At 42.4% G+C, this 16,808-nt stretch overlaps 1 long non-coding RNA gene across 1 annotated transcript in view; it reads right to left on the bottom strand.

Annotated features, from left to right (window-relative positions):
* LOC134352887 (uncharacterized) overlaps positions 1-16,808 on the bottom strand; it is a 57,972-nt gene that overhangs the window by 32,219 nt on the left and 8,945 nt on the right. The window contains exon 2 of the long non-coding RNA XR_010019494.1: positions 9,993-10,220. This is a non-coding gene — a long non-coding RNA (uncharacterized LOC134352887). The remainder of the gene's footprint in view (positions 1-9,992; positions 10,221-16,808) is intronic.

The raw sequence follows: 16,808 nt of genomic DNA, 5'->3' as shown, positions 1-16,808 counted from the left end.
ATTGAAACGTATAAGATCCTAAAGGGATTGGACAGGCTAGATGCAGGAAGATTGTTCCCGATGTTGGGGAGGTCTAGAACGAGGGGTCACAGTTTGAGGATAGAGGGGAAGCCTTTTAGGACCGAGGTTAGGAAAAACTTCTTCACACAGAGAGTGGTGAATCTGTGGAATTCTCTGCCACAGCAAACTGTTGAGGCCAGTTCATTAGCTATGTTTAAAAGGAAGTTAGATATGGCCCTTGTGGCTACAGGGGTCAGGGGGTATGGAGGGAAGGCTGGGTTCTGAGTTGGATGATCAGCCATGATCATAATAAATGGCGGTGCAGGCTCGAAGGGCCGAATGGCCTACTCCTGCACCTATTTTCTATGTTTCTATGTTTCTATGTTTCTATTTCCCAATACCAGATCAAGTAGGCTTACCTACATATTGTGTCAAGAAACCTTCTTGAACACACCTAACAAACTCCACGCCATCTAAACCCTTCGCTCTAGGGACATGCCAATCAATATTTGGGAAATTAAGACGTTCCGTCACAACAACCCTGTTATTATTACCAGACATCCCACCTCTCCCGGAAGTTCCGGGAGTCTCCCGCAAATTACTAGTGGCTCCCTGATGCCCGCGAATTATATACAATGTCCCAGAAATTGATTTTTTTGGGAGTGAGCATGAGAGAATGTGCGAGAGAGTGAGAGAGCGAGCACAAGAGCGAGCGAGCGCGAGTGAGGGCGACCATGAGAGAGAGAGAGTGAGAATGTGAGAAAGCAAGCGCAAGAGAGCGAGAAAGCAAGCGCGAGTGAGAGTGACCACAAGCAAGAGAGCGCGAGAGCGAGAGAGTTCCATAAAAAGTCAGAGTAGTAGAGTGTTCCAAAAAAAATATATAAAATGTACGTCACCCCAGACTGCACTAAAGTGTACCCCTGCCTAATAGGGGTCAAAAATAATGACAGTGTTGCTCGCTGCACTGTTTGCAACATGTGACTTTTCTATTGCCCATGGAGGGTTAAGACTGTAAAAGACATGTTGAGGTGAGTTTAACAGGTGTCATTCGTTCATTAGCATAGCTAATGTTATTTAAACTAGCTGGCCAGCTGCTAAGGTGCTACTCTATTGCAGACGTCCCACCTCTCCCGCAAGTCTCCCGCAAATTGATGGTGCTACCTCCCTGAAATGAGTTTTTGCAGGGTGGGATGTCTGTATTACACCTTTCCAGAATCTGTCTCCCTAGCTGCTCCTAAAGTGCAAGTCACTATGAGGTAGATTGTAAGGTCAACTGTCCCATCTTATTGTAAAGGAGGTCCATACATCTGTAATATAATCTATTAACAGCGGGGTAGAAGGTGTCTTCGAGACTGTGGTATATGCTTTCAGGCTTTTGTATCGTCTGTCCATTGGGAGGGGTCTTTGATCATGTTAGCTACTTTGCCATAGCAGCAAAAGGTGTATGCAGGATTCATGGAGATGAAACTGGTTTCCATGACGTGCTGTGAACGTGCCTCAGCACATCACAGTCTCAGGCAGAATTGTTGTGATACCAAGCCATGATACATCTGAATAGGATGTTTTCTGTGGTACATCAATAAATAATTGTGAGGGTCTAAGGGGGCAGGCCAGATTTCTTTAGCCCCTGAGGAAAAAGGCTTTTTGACTATAGTATCTACATGGATGGAGCAAGATAGGCTACTGGTGATTTCACCCCCCATAAACTTGAAGCTGTCGACATCCTTGAACTCATCATCATTGATTTCAATAGGAGCCTGTGCTCTTCCCCTCCTTCCTGAAGTCAATGGCCAGCTCTTTTGTTTTACTGACGTTGAAGGAAAGGAGGTTGTCATGACATCAGGCCACTTGGCTCTCTATCTCCTCCCTTTACTCTGACTCAACAACTCATCATTATTTGAGATTTGGCCCACTAATATAATCTCTGACTATAGGTATTGCACATGTTAGAAATGTCTGAATTAAATATATCTCAAACATATAAATAAGAGTTTGGGAAACCGGTGGGATGAATTCGTTAGCTGTATTGGAAATGCCAACTTTCTGTGTTATTGACAGCTCACAAGTATGGAACCTTGCCATAATCTGGGGAGCACCTGTCTGGTTTCAGTCATTCTCCTTAATAATTCTTTGGCTTAATGTCCATTTCTTAATTGTAACTCAGAAAAGTTCCTTGGGTGATGTTTTATGAAATGGCATTATAAAAAGTGTTAAGTGAAATATTTCCCACTCGTTACTTTTGATTTTGATGTTGTCTATCTTCAATTTCAAGCCTCTTGAATTTTCAGTGGTACAATGTGGCTGACAGATCAGAAATCAGTGCACCCTGGATAGACGGGCTGTTTTTATATAATATTTCCCTAAGCTCAGTGCACAAATTCTGCCTTTTGAATTCTATCCCTCATAATAAAATTCCTACCACTCACTCCAAAGCTTTCCTTATAAACAGAGTTTCTTCAGAATATCCAAGCAAACCTTTAACACTTTCCATCTAAGTTTAGTATCTTTACCTAACTCCTTGACTGAGGATGCAGTTTTCTCATTTTGGCTCAACGTCTTGTTTCTACAATCAACTCTTCATCAAATGGCTCCTTGGTCGTTTATTTGCATATCCTGGATATCATATTTGTACTAATTGAACAGCTGGTCTCCTCCATTAAAATCAAAAAGCACAGGGAAATTAAAATCTACAATGAATGCAACCCAATTATTCTGAAGCTATGTGTGTTTTCTCTACCCACCTGAACCTCAAGTCTCACTTACTTTGGGGGGAGGGGGAATGGTCTACCATACAGCCCCATCAGAGTGAACATCCCCTTCATGTTTCTGAGCTTTGCCCATATGGCCGTGATGTGGATGATCTTTCAAGAATATTATTTCTAAACACTGCTATTATGCCCTCTCTTATCCTGAAATCCTGAGAGGCCAGTTCTGTCCTTCTCTCAGCCATGTTTGTATTATGTCTATAGCGTGCCAGTCCCCAGAGCCAACCCAAGCTCTTACTTTGTCTGCTTAACTTGTGAAGCCCCGTGCATTAAAATAAATGCAGTTTAACTGAGTATTCTTTACCCTACCTTTACCATGTCCCTGGCTATCCTGATTACCAAATTTTATTGTGCTGATTACTGCTTTAATAATATTAAGTATACAGCTTTGGATACTGCTGGTGGGGGTAGAGACAAATACCGGGGGGGACCAGATCTCTGCACTAAGTCTGGCTCTGTGGCTCGGAAGGGTGTGGGGCTGGGGGGAGAAGAGCTCAGTAGTGATGGGGGATTCCATAGTTAAAGGAGCAGACAGGAGATTCTACAAATGTGAAAGAGACACCCGGATAGTGGGTTGCCTCCCAGGTGCCAGGGTCAGGGATGTCTTGGACCGGGTCAACGGTGTTCTAAAAGGGGAGGGTGGATAGCCAGAGGTTGTGGTACAAATTGGTAGGAAAATGGATGAGATACTGTAGAGTGAATATCGACGTTATAGGGGGATAGGAGAAAACTGCAAAGCATGACCTTAAGGGTAGTTCCTGAATAGTTGCATGTGCCATGCACCAATGAGGGTAAGAGTAGGATGATTTGGCAGATGAACGTGTGGCTGAGGTATTGGTGCAGAGGGCAGGGTTTCAGATTTCTGGATTATTGGGACCTTATCTGGAGAAGGTATGACCTGTACAAAAAAAGATGGGTTACACCTGAATTCACGGGGGATCAATAACCTTGTGGGCAGGTTTCCTAGAGCTGTTGGGGAAAGTTTAAAATGAATTAGCAGGGGATGGGTACCGGAATGATAGGGCTGAGGATGAGCAGTTGGTGTACAACTAGGTGCAGTGTGCAGTGAGACTGTGAGGAAGGACAGGCAGATGATAAAGCAAAAATTATAGTCAGTGGGATGAATTGAAGTGAACATGGGGGCAAAGTCGAAAAGGATGATGAATACAAGATTGAAGATGGTGTATTTCATCGTATACAGTATATGGAATAACGTAGATGATTGTGTATCGTAGTTAAAGATTGGCTGGTATAAGATTATGGGTATCCTGAGTTATGGCTGAAGGAAGGTCATAGTTGGGAGCTTAACATCCAAGGATATACCTTGTATTGAATGACAGGCAGATAGGCAGAGAGACTGGGGAGGATTTGTAGGTAAGGAAAATCAAATCCTTGGAAAGAGATGACATTGGACGGGAAGATTAGAATCCTTGTGGCTAGAATTAAGAAACTGCAAAGGTAAAAAAGACTCCGATGGGACTTGTATACAGGCCTCTGAATAGTAGCCAGGATATGGGGTACAAATTACAATGGGAGATAGAAAAGATATGTAAAAAGTGCAGTGTTAACAATAGTCATGGGGGGTTTCAATATGTAGGTAGATTGGGAAAATCAGGTTGGTGCTGGATCCCAAGAGAGGGGCTTTGTAGAATGCCTACAAAATGGCTTTTTAGAGTAGCTTGGATTGGGTGTTCTGTAATGAAAGATTTGATTAGGGAGCTTAGGTAAAGGATCTTTTAGGGGAGAGTGATCATAATATGATAGAATTCATCCTGCATTCTAAGAGGAAGAAGCTAAAGTCTGATATGACAATGCTGCAGTGGAGTAAGGGAATTAATTACAGAGGCATGAGGGAAGAGCTGTCCAAACTTGATTAGAAGAGGATCCTAGCAGGGATGAGGGCAGAACAGCAATGCCTGTAGTTACTGGGAGCAATTCAGAAGGCACAGGATAGAAACGTCCCAAAGAAGTAGTATTCTAAAGGGAGGATGATGCAACCTTGGCTGACAAGGGACGTCAAGTATAGCATTAAAGCAAAATAATAAAAAAAAATTGATGGCTTTGTGGCTAGGTTTGTGGGTGATAGACAGATATGTGGAGGGTCAGGTCATGTTGAGGAAGCAGGGAGTCTTGTCAGAACCTCCAGTTGAATTCTGTCTTTTTGTATGTTTTCCCCTAGCTGTCAGTCTGTGGTTTTGTATTGCCATGTGCTCCTGTCCCCGCTCCTGCTCTACTCCAGCCCCTGTATTACTGAGTACTCTGTCTCTCACCTGTTTCTCATTATTACCGGTATTGCTGCCACCCGTGTCCCATTGTGCTCCACCTATCATCTGCCTCTCTGTTTATCGCTCAGTGTGTTTCGGTCTTGTCTTTTCACCTGTTTGTTGCCAGATTGTGCCAGTGAATTTTCCTGAGCCTTTCCAGCATTAGTATCTGTACTCTGTCTGAATATCGACTCGGCCTGTTTCCCGATTCTGGTTTTTGGATTTCTCTGGATGTTTTGATCTCTGCCTGAGCTTTGACACTGACTTTGTTTGCACCTCGGGATTTATTACTCAGTTAATATCACGATGTGCACGGTACTGGGTCTGCGATTGGATCCGTGCTTCAGTGCCTTGACAAGTCTGCAGAAGCAATTAGACAGATTTTCAAATTTTTTTCTGTTTAGAAAATAGCCTATGCTTTATTCATTCTACTGTACTGCATGACCATAATTTCCCTGCATTATATTCCATCTGACACTTCTTCGTCCATTCTCCTAATCTGTCTAATTTCTTCTGCAGACTCCTTGTTTTCTCAGCACTACTGTACCTCAATCTATCTTTGTATCTCCTATCATTTTGACCACAAACCCATCAATTCTGTTATTGAAATGATTGACATTTAACGTAAAAGAAAGCAGTCCCACACTGACCCTTGGGGAACACCACTAATCACTGGCAGCCAACCAGAAAAGGATCCTTTATTCCAACTACTTGCTTCTTGCCAGACAGCTAATCTTTTATCCATCCGTATCTTTCCTCTAATACTATAGACTCTTATCTTGGTAGGCAGACTTGAGCATCACCCTGTCAAAGGCTTACTGAAAATCCATGTAAACATCGAGAGACTCTCCTTTGTCCATCCTCCCTGTTATTTACTCACAGAATTCCAATCAATGTGTCAGGCAAGATTTCCCATTAAGAAAACCATGCTGACTTACCCCTATTTTATCCTGTGTTTCCAAGTACCCTGAAACCTCTTTCTTAATAATGGACTCCATTGTCTTCCCAACCACTAAAGTCAGGCTAACTGGCCTATAATTTCTTGTCTTTTCCCATCCTCCCTTCTTAAATAGTGGACTGACATTTGCAATTTTCTAGTCCTCTGGAACCATTCCAGAATCTAGTGATTCTTGAAAGATCATTTTGGCTAATTAGGGAAAGTGAGGAGGTGATAGATACTACCTATAGAGAGGTAGTGGATAGCACCCCTGTGACAGTCCCCCTCAGAAATCGATATATCATTTTGGATACTGTTGAAAAGGCAGACCCGACAGAGGAGGACCACAGTGAACGAGACTCTGGCATTCTGCCGACTGCTGAAATCAAGAGACCAAGAAGAAATTAGGTAGTTATAGGGGATTCCATCGTAAGGGGGACGGACAAGAGATTCTGCGAGCCGGACAAGGATACCCGGGTGGTGTGTTGCCTCCCTGGTGCCCAGGCACGGGATGTCTCAGATCGAGTCCAGAGTATTCTGCGGAGAGAGGGCAAGCAGCCGGAAGTCTTGGTACATGTTGGTACCAGTGACGTAGACAGAAAAAGAGAGGAGGTCCTGAAGAAAGATTACTGGGAGCTAGGAAGAGAATTGAAAAGCCAGACCTCCAGAGTAATAATATCAGGATTGCTGCCTGAGCTGCGCGCTAATGATGGTAAGAATAGCAGAATTAAGCAGATGAATGTGTGGCTAAGTAACTGGTGCAGGGGGCAGGGCTTCAAATTCTTGAATCATTGGGATCTATTTTGGGGAAGGTATGGCTTATACAAAAAAGATGGATTACACCTGAACCCAAAATGTACTAATATCCTGGCGGGATTGTTTAATATAGCTGTTAGGGAGGGTTTAAACTAAGTTGGCAAGGAGAAGGAAACCAAGATGTTAGGGTCAAGGAAGAGGAAAATAGAAATAAGTCAAAAATACTGTGCAGCAAAGATGGCAAGAAGGACAGGCCAGTGAATGTACAGGATAATTTGCTGCAAAATAGAAATATAGCAAAATCGGCAACAGATACTGATCTAAATGTACTGTACTTAAATGCACGCAGCATTAGAAATAAAGTGGATGACCTTGCTGCACAGCTGCAGGTTAAAAGATATGACATTGTGGCCATCACCGAGTCATGCCTAAATGAGGGATGTGATTGGGAGTTGAATATCCAAGGATACACAGTGTACAGGAAAGGTAGGAAGGTAGGTAAAGGGGGTGGCGTGGCCCTGATGGTAAGTAACGATATCAAATCAATAGAAAGAAGGGACATAGGATCAGAAGAGGTAGAATCCTTATGGGTAGAATTAAGAAATGGCAAGGGTAAAAAGACACTAATAGCAGTTATATACAGGCCTCCAAACAGCAGCCGGGATATGGACTACAAGTTGCAACTGGAAATAGAAAAAGCGTGTCAGAAGGAAAATGTCAAGATAATTATGGGGGATTTTAATATGAAAGGGGATTGGGAAAGTCAGGAAGGTACTGGATCTCAGGAGAGGGAGTTTGTAGAATGCCTACAGGATGGCTTTTTGGAGCAGCTTGTCCAGAAGCCCACCAGGGGACTGGCTGTTTTGGCTTGGGTGCTGTGTAACGAACCGGAGGCGATTAGGGAGCTGGAGGTAAAGGAACCCCTTGGAAGTAGTGATCATTATATGACTGAGTTCAGTTTCGAATCTGAAAAGGAGAAGCTGGTATCATGTGTATCGATATTTCAGTGGAACAGGGGAAATTACAGTGGTATGAGAGAGGAACTGGCCCAAGCCGATTGGAAAAGTAAGCTAAATGGAGGGACGGCAGAGCAAAATTGGATGAAATTCCTACAAGAAATAAGGAAAATGCAGGAAAAATATATTCCAAGAAAAAAGAAAATCATGAATGGAAAAATGGCACAAATGTGGCTAACGAGAGAGGTTAAGGCAAAAATAAAAGCAAAAGAAACGGCGTACAAGGAAGCAAAAATTAGTGGGAAAAATGAGGACTGGAAGACTTTTAAAAACTTACAGAAGGAAACTAAGAAAGTCATTAGGAAAGAAAAGATGAATTATGAAAGGAAGTTGGTGATTAACAAAAAAGGATACTAAGAATTTTTTTTAAGTATATGAAGAGTAAAAGAGTGACAAGGGTAGATATGGGACTGATTGAAAATGATGCTGGAGAAATTATAATGGATAACAAAGAGATGGCGGAGGAACTGAATGAGTATTTTGCATCAGTCTTCACAGTGGAAGACATGAGCAATATACCTGATAGCCAGAGGTATCAGGGAATGGAATTAGGTACAGTCAAGATTACTAGAGAGGAAGTGCTTGGGAAGCTAAGTGGACTAAGAATAGATAAGTCTCCCGGTCCGGATGAGGTGCACCCAAGGGTTCTGAAGGAGGTGGCTTTGGAGATTGTGGAAGCATTGGAAGTGATCTTCCAGGAATCAACAGACTCTGGCATGGTTCCGGAGGACTGGAAGGTCGCAAATGTAGTTCCGCTGTTTAAGAAAAGGAGGCAGCAAAAAGAAAATTACAGACCTATTAGTCTGACATCGGTAGTTGGAAAGATATTGGAGTCAATCCTCAAGGACGAGGTTATGAAATACCTCGAGGTGCATGACAAGATAGGCCGAAGCCAGCATGGTTTCATGAAGGGAAGATCCTGCCTCACCAACCTATTGGAATTTTTTGAGGTAACCTCGAATAAGATTGACAAGGGAGAGGCTGTGGATGTTGTGTATTTGGATTTTCAAAAGGCCTTCGATAAGGTGCCATACATGAGGCTGCTTAATAAGATGACAGCCCATGGAATTATAGGAAAGATATTGGAATGGGTGGAGCATTGGCTGATAGGCAGAAAGCAAAGGGTGGGAATAAAGGGATCCTATTCTGATTGGTTGCCGGTTACTAGTGGTGTTCCGCAGGGGTCGGTGTTGGGGCCGCTTCCTTTTACGATGTATATCGATGATTTGGATTATGGATTAAATGGTTTTGTGGCTAAGTTTGCGGATGACACCAAGATAGGTGGAGGAGCAGGAAATGTTGAAGAAACGGAAAGGTTGCAGAGAGACTTAGTCAGTTTAGGAGAGTGGGCAAAGAAATGGCAGATGAGATACAACGTTGACAAATGTATGGTTGTTCATTTCGGAAGAAGAAATAATTGGGCAGATTATTATTTAGATGGGGAGAAAGTTCAAAAATCAGAAGTGCAAAGGGACTTGGGGGTCCTCGTGCAGGATCCCCGAAAGGTTAACCACCAGGTTGGATTGGCGGTAAGGAAAGCGAATGCTATGTTGGCATTCATTTCAAGAGGAATACTGTATAAGAGTAAGGAGGTGTTGATGAGGCTCTTGGGGCATTAGTGAGACCTCATTTGGAATACTGTTTGCAGTTTTGGGCCCCCTATCTTAGAAAGGATGTACTGATGTTGGAGAGAGTTCAGAGAAGATTTACGAGGATGATTCCTGGAATGCAGGGGCTAACATATGAGGAGTGTCGGCTCTTGGATTGTATTCATTAGAGTATAGAAGAATGAGAGGGGATCTCATAGAAACATTTCGAATGTTCAAAGGGTTGGACAGAGTAGATGTGGAAAGGTTGTTTCCCTTGGTGGGTAAGTCCAGGACAAGAGGCCATAGTCTTAGAATTAGAGGGTACCCAGTTAAAACAGAGATGAGAATATTTTTAGCCAGAGAGTCGTGGATTTGTGGAATTCGTTGCCACATACAGCTGTGGAGGCCTGATCATTGAGGGTGTTTAAGGAGGAGATTGACAGTTATATAATTAGTCAGGGTATCAAGGGATATGGGGAAAAAGCCGGAAATTGGAACCAGATGAGTGAATAGTTTAGCTCAAGGGGGAGCTGCGGAGCAGACTCGATGGGCCGAATGGCCTACTTCTGCTCCTTTGTCTTGTGATCATTACTAATGCCTCCACAATCTCTTTGGCTACCTCTTTCTGAACCCTGGGGTATAGTCCTCTGGTCTAGGTTACTTACCTTAAGACCTTTCAGCTTCTCAAGCACCTTCTCCTGGAAGCAACTACACTTACTTCTGTCCCGTCACTCTCAAATTTCTGGCATACTCTTGGAATCTTCCACAGTGAAGTAAAATACTTGGAGTCCTTCCGCCATTTTTTGTCCCATATTACCACCTCTTCAGCATTATTTTCCAGTGATCCACACTTGTTGACATCCACTGTTAACTCTCTTTCACTTTTTATATATCTGAAAAAACATAGAAACATAGAAAATAGGTGTAGGAGTAGGCCATTTGGCCCTTCGAGCCTGCACCGCCATTTATTATGATCATGGCTGATCATCCAACTCAGAACCCTGCCCCAGCCTTCCCTCCATACCCCCTGATCCCCGTAGCCACAAGGGCCATATCTAATTCCCTCTTAAATATAGCCAATGAACTGGCCTCAACTGTTTCCTGTGGCAGAGAATTCCACGGATTCACCACTCTCTGTGTGAAGAAGTTTTTCCTAATCTCGGTCCTAAAAGGCTTCCCCTTTATCCTCAAACTGTGACCCCTCGTTCTGGACTTCCCCAACATCGGGAACAATCTTCCTGCATCTAGCCTGTCCAATCCCTTTAGGATTTTATACGTTTCAATCAGATCCCCCCTCAATCTTCTAAATTCCAACAAGTACAAGCCCAGTTCATCCAGTCTTTCTTCATATGAAAGTCCTGCCATCCCAGGAATCAATCTGGTGAACCTTCTTTGTACTCCCTCTATGGCAAGGATGTCTTTCCTCAGATTAGGGGACCAAAACTGCACACAGTACTCCAGGTGTGGTCTCACCAAGGCCTTGTACAACTGCAGTAGTACCTCCCTGCTCCTGTACTCGAATCCTCTCGCTATAAATGCCAGCATACCATTCGCCTTTTTCACCGCCTGCTGTACCTGCATGCCCACTTTCAATGACTGGTGTATAATGACACCCAGGTCTCGTTGCACCTCCCCTTTTCCTAATCGGCCACCATTCAGATTATAATCTGTTTTCCTATTTTTGCCACCAAAGTGGATAACTTCACATTTATCCACATTAAATTGCATCTGCCATGAATTTGCCCACTCACCCAACCTATCCAAGTCACTCTGCATCCTCTTAGCATCCTCCTCACAGCTAACACTGCCACCCAGCTTCGTGTCATCTGCAAACTTGGAGATGCTGCATTTAATTCCCTCATCCAAGTCATTAATATATATTGTAAACAACTGGGGTCCCAGCACTGAGCCTTGTGGTACCCCACTAGTCACCGCCTGCCATTCTGAAAAGGTCCCGTTTATTCCCACTCTTTGCTTCCTGTCTGCTAACCAATTCTCTATCCACATCAATACCTTACCCCCAATACCGTGTGCTTTAAGTTTGCACACTAATCTCCTGTGTGGGACCTTGTCAAAAGCCTTTTGAAAATCCAAATATACCACATCCACTGGCTCTCCCCTATCCACTCTACTAGTTACATCCTCAAAAAATTCTATGAGATTTGTCAGACATGATTTTCCTTTCACAAATCCATGCTGACTTTGTCCAATGATTTCACCACTTTCCAAATGTGCCTCGGTTTCTCTCTCCCTCCTTTTTTAAAAAGTGGGGTTACATTAGCCACCCTCAAATCCTCAGGAACTAGTTCAGAATCTAACGAGTTTTGAAAAATTATCACTAATGCATCCACTATTTCTTGGGCTACTTCCTTAAGCACTCTGGGATGCAGACCATCTGGCCCTGGGGATTTATCTGCCTTCAATCCCTTCAATTTACCTAACACCACTTCCCTACTAACATGTATTTCGCTCAGTTCCTCTATCTCACTGGACCCTCTGTCCCCTACGATTTCTGGAAGATTATTTATGTCCTTACTGAAGACAGAACCAAAGTAATTATTCAATTGGTCTGCCATGTCCTTGCTCCCCATAATCAATTCACCTGTTTCTGTCTGTAGGGGACCTACATTTGTCTTTACCAGTCTTTTCCTTTTTACATATCTATAAAAGCTTTTACAGTTAGTTTTTATGTTCCCTGCCAGTTTTCTCTCATAATCTTTTTTCCCCTTCCTAATTAAGCCCTTTGTCCTCCTCTGCTGAACTCTGAATTTCTCCCAGTCCTCAGGTGAGCCACTTTTTCTGGCTAATTTGTATGCTTCTTCTTTGGAATTGATACTATTCCTAATTTCTCTTGTTAGCCACGGGTGCACTACCTTCCTTGATTTATTCTTTTGCCAAACTGGGATGAACAATTGTTGTAGTTCATCCATGCAATCTTTAAGTGCTTGCCATTGCATATCCACCGTCAATCCTTTAAGTGTCATTTGCCAGTCTATCTTAGCTAATTCACGTCTCATACCTTCAAAGTTACCCCTCTTTAAGTTCAGAACCTTTGTTTCTGAATTAACTATGTCACTCTCCATCTTAATGAAGAATTCCACCATATTATGGTCACTCTTACCCAAGGGGCCTCTCACGACAAGATTGCTAATTAACCCTTCCTCATTTCTCAAAACCAGTCCAGAATAGCCTGCTCTCTAGTTGGTTCCTCGACGTGTTGGTTCAAAAAACCATCCCGCATACATTCCAAGAAATCCTCTTCCTCGGCACCTTTACCAATTTGGTTCACCCAATCTACATGTAGATTGAAGTCACCCCTTATAACTGCTGTTCCTTTATTGCACACATTTCTAATTTCCTGTTTAATACCATCTCCGACCTCACTACTACTGTTAGGTGGCCTGTACACAACTCCCACCAGCGTTTTCTGCCCCTTAGTGTTACGCAGCTCTACCCATATCGATTCCACATCTTCCCGGCTTATGTCCTTCCTTTCTATTGCGTTAATCTCATCTTTAACCAGCAACGCCACCCCACCTCCTTTTCTTTCATGTCTATCCCTCCTGAATATTGAATGTCCCTGAATGTTGAGCTCCCATCCTTGGTCACCCTGGAGCCATGTCTCTGTGATCCCAACTATATCATAATCATTAATAACAATCTGCACTTTCAATTCATCCACCTTATTACGAATGCTCCTTGCATTGACACACAAAGCCTTCAGGTGCTCTTTTACAACTCTCTTAGCCCTTATACAATTATGTTGAAAAGTGGCCCTTTTTAATGCTTGCCCTGGATTTGTCGGCCTGCCACTTTTACTTTTCTCCTTAGTACTTTTTGCTTCCACCCTCACTTTACACCCCTCTGTCTCTCTGCACTCGTTCCCATCCCCCTGTTGTGAACTAACCTCCTCTCGTCTAGCCTCTTTAATTTGATTCCCACCCCCCAACCATTCTAGTTTAAAGTCACCTCAGTAGCCCTCGCTAATCTTCCTGCCAGGATATTGGTCCCCCTCGGATTCAAGTGTAACCTGTCCTTTTTGTACAGGTCACACCTGCGCCAAAAGAGGTCCCAATTATCCAAAAACTTGAATCCCTGCCCCCTGCTCCAATCCCTCAGCCACACATTTATCCTCCACCTCATCGCATTCCTACTCTCACTTTTGGTATCCTCTTTTATATTATTGGCTTGCTTACCTTCATATTTCATCTTTTCTCCCCTTATTGCTTTTTAGTTGCCCTCTGTTGTTTTTTAAAAGCTTCCCAATCTTGTAGCTTCCCATTTTTAAAAATATATGCTCTCTGTCTTTGACTTCCCTTGTCAGCCTTAATTGTCTCATCTTTCCCTTGAAATACTTCTTCCTTGGGATGTATTTATCCTGCACCTTTCAAATTGCTCCCAGATATTCCAGTTATTGCTGTTCTACCATCCTCCCTACAAGTGTACCCTTCCAATCACCTTTGGCTAGCTGCTCTGTTACGCCTCTGTAGTTCCCTCTACTCCACTGTAACTGAATGAGGGACTTAGTGTCATACACTTTGTTAGAAAATCTAAGTATATCTTTGGAAGGTAACTGACTGAGAAATGTTGATAATCAGAGATACCTGGGTCATCTTCTGTATAAATTACTGAAAGTTAACAGACATGCAGCAAGCAGTTCAGAGGTTAACTGCCGTACCGGTGTCTATTGCAAGAGAACTTACTGCAAGAGTAATGTAATGTTATTACAATTCTGTAGGCCCTGCTGAGACCACACCTAGAATGTTATGTACAGGTCTCATCTTCTTACCGTAATGACAGATGTTAGGTACCTCCTATATCTAAAAAAAAAGGTGGCTACTGAGTGTATTATGATTGAGTAGGAAAATCTAAATTTCATTGCATTGAGTCCTGGAATGGGTTACAGCTTAATCAATCCGAGATGAGAAGGTGCTTTTAATATCACCTTCCCTGTGTCATTACAGTCTTCTTGGTTTGGGATCTCATCTCAAACCTAAAGTATCCCTTTGTTTGGTTACCATACCAATGACATTGGAAGCAAACCAGCTATGTCCATTACCAAATTCCTCATGGTAGCCAATTGGTATCTCTTATTTCATACTCTGATGCATAGATCAGGTCTGATGTACGTACTACGGTAGAAACACATTATTATTTTTCTGCCATGCTTTATTTAATAGTCTAAAAATTACCATTCTGGTCACATCCTTTATGCCCTCTCTGTACCACTTAAGTCTCCCCTTCTCCTCCTCCTTATTATGTTCCTTAATTATCTTGTGCAAGAAAGTCACTAACAAATCTCTCTTGCTTGCTCCCTCTGAAGTACTTATGGGATGTGTTCCTTAATTTGTTGCTTCCAATCCCACCTACCCACGCCCATCTCAGTTTCCCAGCACCACGCCGCAAGCACCACCCAATACATGACAACATTCAGCTTTCATTGACAAGTGTATAGAACTCCAATCAAAAGTATGCCCATTGTTACTTCATTCTTTACAGAACTCTTGGTTTAAAGTTCAGATTAGACTACGATCCATTGGTGAACTTAATCCCAAAAATGCCCCATTGTTTTCAATGATTAAATGAACTCTGAAAATTTGAACTCATTCCTCAATTGCACTTGCAGAAGAGGAACAGCATAACCCTGTCAGCAAACTGTTCTAAATTGAAACAAAGATGTGTCATTTTTATACAGAAATTGACAAGTTCGATACAGATATTGTCTAATTGGCAATCTTACCCAATCACACTACAATAATACATGTAACCTATAGAATCTATGTGTTAAAGGCCAATAATACTTAACAATTAATAAAATAACTAACCAATAGTGAATTTCACCCTAGAATCCTTTGTATGATCCTTGTTTTGCCTTGGCATGACAAATCGCTGCAGTCCCATGCCCTTGCATGGGCTGACTGCACACTATTTGTAAACTCTCAGTGCCTGTACATTAATTTAACAATTGCCTTGCCAGATCTTCCACACCAATATATCCCAATACATTGTGATATTTTTGTGTTTTTTTTTCATTTCAAACCAAAACAAACCCATTTGTTGGACTGGCATGTTTTGTCAAGGTTAATCCCTGTGTACCCAACTGAAAACTCCATTCTCTGGTATGCAGAACAGGAATACTGAGTGGAAAGGGTTAACTTCACTGCCCTCACCTACCATGACAACATTTCACACAATGGGGCAGAAGTGTAATATTGAAATAAATAAGTTATTCAATAATGCTGTTGACTTTTACATCTATTTAGACTGGCTGCAATGAACAATTTCCCACTGTTAAGATTAAAATAATTTTTAAAAGATCAATAGCTCTAGCACCAACCACCATAACGGAGTTTCCTCAACTCTGATTCCCTTTAGCAGTCAACAGCGCTGTTTGGGTAAAGACAATGTACCAACATCTGTAATTAACAGTTTAAAAAAATACCTTGTAAGATTTGCCATACACCAGAGCATTCAATCAGAATCATAGTCAGGTTTGTTATCGCGATCTTATATGATGTGAAATTTGTTGGTTTGCAGCAACAGTATATTGCCAAAACATCAAATTACTATAAACTATAAAATAAATAAAAAATGCAAAAATCAGTAAGGTAATTTTCATGGGTTCATTGGCTATTCAAAAATCTGATAGCAAGAGGGGAAGAAACTGTTTCTGAAGCACTGAGTATGCATCTTCAGGCTCCTGTACCTCTTCCCTGATGGTAGTAACGAGAAGAAGCATATCTGGATGCTACTGCCTCTAGAAGATGTCATCAGTGGTGGTGAGTGTTGTAGTCCTGACAGAGCTGGCTGAACCTATAACCTTCTGTAGCCTCCTGCAATCCTCTGCATTGGAGCCTCCATACCAGGCTGTGGTGCAACCAGTCAGAATATTCTCTTTCTATACATCTATAGATATCTGCAAGAATCTTTGGGAACGTACCAAATCTCCTCAAATTCCTAACAAAGTAGAGCCAGGGGTATGTCATCTTTGTGATTCAATAATATGCTAGGTCCAGGACAGATGTTAACACCAGTAACTTGAAGCTGCTCACCACTGCTAACTGCCCCCACCCCCTATGAGGTGCATGTTCCTGTGACTTCCCCTTCCTGAAGCTCACAATCAATTAGTGACAGTGAGTGTGAGGTTGTTGTGACACCATTCGGCCAGCTGATCTATCTCACATCTATATGCCTTCTCCTCACCATCTGAGCTTTTACCAACAACAGTGGTGTTATCTGTGAATATATTGATGACATTTGAGCTGTGCCTAGCAATACAGTCATGAGTGCAGAGAGAGTGAAGCAGTGGACAAAGCACACATTATTGAGGCATGCCTGTGTTTCAAAGATTCAAAGATTCAAAAAGTTTTATTGTCATTCTAACCGTACATCAGCTCTGCAGGGCAGAATGAGACAGCATTTCCCAGGAGCAGTGCAATCATAACATAACAAACGCAACACTAAATAATAAACATAACAAT

This window comes from Mobula hypostoma, chromosome 10 (assembly GCF_963921235.1).
Source record: "Mobula hypostoma chromosome 10, sMobHyp1.1, whole genome shotgun sequence".
NCBI lineage: Eukaryota > Metazoa > Chordata > Chondrichthyes > Myliobatiformes > Myliobatidae > Mobula > Mobula hypostoma.
The sequence above is the reverse complement of the archived record's forward strand: the minus strand, read 5'-3'. Positions and strand labels throughout refer to the sequence as shown.